At 41.1% G+C, this 4,765-nt stretch overlaps 1 protein-coding gene and 1 non-coding gene across 2 annotated transcripts in view; one reads left to right on the top strand and one right to left on the bottom strand.

Annotated features, from left to right (window-relative positions):
* PFDN1 (prefoldin subunit 1) overlaps nt 1-4,765 on the top strand; it is a 73,119-nt gene that overhangs the window by 23,483 nt on the left and 44,871 nt on the right. The gene's annotated exons all lie outside the window — the stretch shown is intronic.
* LOC121010902 (U6 spliceosomal RNA) lies at nt 1,146-1,252 on the bottom strand. The gene has a single exon (XR_005781417.1). It is a non-coding gene; the product is annotated as a U6 spliceosomal RNA (small nuclear RNA).

Genomic DNA, 4,765 nt, shown 5'->3' with positions numbered 1-4,765 from the left:
CCTTTTCCTTTTCCTTTTCCTTTTCCTTTTCCTTTTCCTTTTCCTTTCCTTTCCTTTCCTTTCCTTTCCTTTTTTTTTCCTTTTCTTTCCTTTTCTTTCTTGTTTATTTATTTTGAGACAGAGAGCATGAGCAAGAGAGGGTTAGAGGAAGAGAGAGAATGTCCAAGTAGGCTCTTCATAATTGCGGAGTCCAATGTGGGGCTTAAACTCACGAACCTTGAGATCATGACCTGAGCTGAAATCAAGAGTCAAATGCTTAACCAACTGAGCCACCCAGATGCCCCTTTAAATTTTTTTAATGTTTGTTTATTTATGTTTATTTATTTTTGAGGGGGGGAGGGGCAGAGAGAGTGAGATACAGAATTCAAGCAAGCTCCAGGCTCCCAGCGATTAGCACAGGGCCCGATGTGGAGCTCGAACTCACAAACTGTGAAATCATGACCTGAGCCAAAGTCGGATGCTTAACCTACTCAGCCACCCAGGCGCCCCAATGTTTATTTTTCAGAGAGAGAGAGAGAGAGGCAGAGGGAAAGGGGGACAGAAGATCTGAAGTAGGCTCTGCACTGACAGCATAGAGCCCTTTGTGGCCCTCAAACCCATGAACTGCAAGATCATGACCTGAGCCAGAGTCAGATGCTCAACACACTGAGCCACCCAGACACTCCTCTTAATGTCTTTAAATTTTTGTCTTTATCACAACATTTTGCCTTTTTAATTATTCTGTGTCTTGTTGTGGACCTTCTTGGGTTGATTTTGTTGGGGGCTGTCAGCCTTCTGGATCTGGATTTCTGTTTCCTTCCCCAGATTTGGGAAGTTTTCAAGTATTATTTCTTCAAATACGTTTTCTGCCCCCTTTTCTCTCTCTTCTCCTGGGATCCCTAAAATGTGAACGTTACTACACTTGATGGTGTCACTGAGTTCGCCCCTAAAATGTGAACGTTACTACACTTGATGGTGTCACTGAGTTCGCCAAGTCTATTGCATTTTAAATTATTTGTTCTGAATCCTCTTCAACTTGATTGCTTTCCATTACTCTGTCCTTCAGGTTGATGATTCCTTCTGCTTCCCCTGGTCTTTTTATTCCACCTGGTGTGCGTGTGTGTGTTTCTGTGTGTGTGTGTGTATGTGTGTGTGTGTGTGTGTGTTTAAATGTGGAACACTTCACAGATTTGCATGTCATCCTTGTGCAGGCGCCATGCTAATCTTTTTTGTATTGTTCAAATTTTAGTATATGTCCTGCCCAAGTGAGCACTGGTCTGTTTTTAATTTCAGTTATTGTTCTTCATTTCTGATTGATTCATTTTTATGTTTTTTTTTTTTTCTCTTTGTTGATGGTCTCACTGAGGTCCTCCAGTCTTGTCTCAAGTCTAGTAAGTATCTTTGTGACCATTACTTTAAATTCTCTATCAGGCATATTACTTCTCCATTTCCACTTAGCTCTTTTGCTATGATTTTGTCCTATTTAATGTGGGACATACTCTATCTCCTCATTTTGTCTAACTCTGTGTCTGTTTCTGTGTTAGGAAAGTCAGCTATTTTTCCTGTCTTGAAAGTAGTGGCCTGATGAAGACTAGGTCTTGTGGTGCCTTCCAGTGCAGTGTTCCCCATTCAACAGACTTGGTGCTTCAGGGTCTCCTACGTGTGTTGTGTGTGCCCCGCTCTTGTGGCTGATCTGTGTTTGGCTTCAGTCCAGTCATCCGTAATGGCTCTCTTTGCCTGTTGTGGGCAGGGTTTGGTCCCTGTGTTGTTAGTGGGCCACTCTGGGTTTGTCTTGTGCTTGAGTTGAGTCAGACCAGGTGTTTGCCAGAGATGTAGTAGAACTGAACCTCAGGGTACTCTCCCTTTGTCATCCCCTGAGAAATTTTTGTTGCTAGACTGGGCCTGAAGTCAGTTTGCCTGGGACCCAGTTTACCTCCAGTTGGGTCTGCAGTTGGGAGTAGTGTGTGGGGTTATCTTCCCTTCTCCCTGGGGCAGGAGTCCCTTTGGAGTGGTGCTGGTCTCTGTTGGGACTGCTTGCATACTATTGTGGCACCGCTTTGGATGGGTTCTGAACAAGGGTGTATTGGAGGGGGCATGTCAGCAGCAGAATAGGAGCATAGGGCACATGGTGTATGCATGGTCTGTAAAGGTCCATTGCAGTCACCTGAGAAAACTGTTGGTGAGGCCTGCCAGGTTGGAGGGGGCAGAAACTGCAGAAGTGCTTGTGGTGGGGGATGCTGTTAGGAAGCACCATGGAGAATGTAGGTGCTGTGCTGGTTTCTGCAGGTGTTTCTAGGCTGGAGGACAAGGGAGAGAAATGGCACCTGGCAGCTCTTTTATTCTTGCAGAAGTGTCCCAAAGATCCCTACCTCTCCAGTATGCACTCTGACATCAACCATTAAATGTTCCTGTTATACCCCCTCCCCCCCCCCCCCCCCCCCGTGTTTTCTAATTTCTGCTTTTGTGCTGTATATCAGTGAGGCTATTTGTTGTGCTCTTTAAGGAAAGGTACTCCACCCTCCCTGCTCTCCTAGAACAGAGTCTTCTTTCTGATTTTTAAAATTCCATGTGTTAAGCCTTACTGATTGTTAGGCCCCTGTGGTTTTCAAAGCCACATGTTATGGGGATTAGTTTTTTCCCCATGTGGGTGCCTGGTGCATGGGGTGCCTGGGGTGCCTGGGTTGGGGATCTGATCATCTCCCCTCTCTGCACCTGCTGGTCCCTCCCTTCCCCAGACAGTCCTGTGGGTCTATTTAGCTCTCAATTGCATTTCCACCCTTCTTACCCTCTTCAGTGTGGCCCTTTCTCTACATTGAGCTGGGGGCGGTCTGTTCCTCCAGCCTTCAAGTTGTTTTCTGGGTTATTTACACTGATGTTGGTGTTATCTAGGTGTATGTGTGAGATGAGGTGAGTCCTACTATGCCATTTTCTCTGGAAGTCCCCCCAGTGTATGATCCTCTTAATTTATGTTGAAATCAGTTTGCTAACATTTTGTGAAGATTTTTGTATCTGTGTTCATCAGGAATATGAGCCCATAATTTTCTTTTCTCATGATGACCTTATCTGTTTGTGGTATCAGAGTAATGCTGGCCCCCTAAAATGAACTTGAGAGTGTTTCCTCCTCTTCTATTTTTGGAAGAGTTGGGTTGAAAACGACTTATGCTAATTCTTCCTTGAATTTTTGGTAGAATTCATCTTTGAATCCATCCATTGACTAGTTGGGAGGTTTCTGATTTCTCTTTCCTAGTCATCATCTATTCAGATTTTCTGTTTATTCACAATTGTATAAACAGTCGTGTTTATTTGTTTCTAGGGATTCATCCATTTCCTCTAGGCTGTCCAATTTGCTGCTATACAGTTGTTCAGTCTTTTATGATCTTCTGTATTTCTGTGGTATCAATCATAATATCTCTTTCATTTCTGATGTTGAGTTGTCTCTTTTTTGTCTTGGTGAGTCTAGCTGTAAGATTGTCTATTTTGTTTATCTTTTCAAAGAGCCAGATTTTAATTTCATTAGTCGTTTTTATTGTCTTTTTACTTTCATTTATTTTTGCTCTAATCTTTGTTATTGCCTCCCTTTTACTAACTTTGAGCCTTGTTTTGTCTTTTCTTTCCCCCCTAGTTCCTTGAAGTATGAAGTTAAGTTGTATTTGAGATTTTTCTTGTTTCTTGAGATAGACATTTATTGTTGTGAACTTCTGTCCTAGAACTGCTTTTTCTGCATCATGTAAATTTTGTTACATTGCTTTTCCAATTTCATTTATGTCAAGGTATGTTTTGATTTCTCTTTTGATTTCTTTGGTGCATTGGTTGTTTAGTGGCATGTCGTTTAGTCTCCACATATTTGTGAGTTTTATTCATGTAGTTCCTAGTTTCGTGAAAAGATGCTTATATGATTTCAGTTCTCAAATTTATTAAAACTTATTGTAGCCCAGCATATGACCTAACTTGGAAAATGTTCCATATGCAATTGAGAAAAATGTATTTTGTTGGTTTTGGATGGAATGTCTGTAAATATGTGGTAAGTCTGTTTGGTGTTACATGTCGTTAAGGGTGACGTTTCCTTAGTGATTTTCTGTCTGAATAATCTATCCATTGATTTAAGTGGGGGCATTAAAGTGCTCTGCCATTATTGTATTGCTGTCTATTTCTCCCTTTAGATTTGATAACATTTGCTTTATATTTAGGTGCTCTTATGATTGGTGCAAAAAAAGTTTGCAAATGTTGTATTGTCTTACTGGATTGATCCCTATCAGTGTGTAGTGCCCTCTTTGGTTTGTCGTTACAGTTTTTTTTTTTTTTTTTTTTTAATTTTTTTTTCAACGTTTATTTATTTTTGGGACAGAGAGAGACAGAGCATGAACAGGGGAGGGGCAGAGAGAGAGGGAGACACAGAATCGGAAACAGGCTCCAGGCTCTGAGCCATCAGCCCAGAGCCCGACGCGGGGCTCGAACTCACGGACTGAGAGATCGTGACCTGGCTGAAGTCGGACGCTTAACCGACTGCGCCACCCAGGCGCCCCTGTCGTTACAGTTTTTATTGTAAGTCTATTTTGTCTGATGTAAGTATAAATGCTCCAGCTTTTTTGTGGTTTCTATTTGCCTGGGAATATCTTTCTGTGTCCTTTCATTTTAAGTTTGCATATGTCTTTACATTTAGAGGGAGTATCTTGTGTTTTTTTTAATTGTTTTATTTTTATTTTATTTTATTTTATTTTATTTTATTTTATTTTATTTTATTTTATTTTATTTTATTTTATTTTATTTTATTTTATTTTATTTTATT

Source organism: Herpailurus yagouaroundi, unplaced genomic scaffold (genome assembly GCF_014898765.1).
Source record: "Herpailurus yagouaroundi ecotype Mexico unplaced genomic scaffold, PumYag 192, whole genome shotgun sequence".
NCBI classification, from domain to species: domain Eukaryota; kingdom Metazoa; phylum Chordata; class Mammalia; order Carnivora; family Felidae; genus Herpailurus; species Herpailurus yagouaroundi.
The sequence above is the reverse complement of the archived record's forward strand: the minus strand, read 5'-3'. Positions and strand labels throughout refer to the sequence as shown.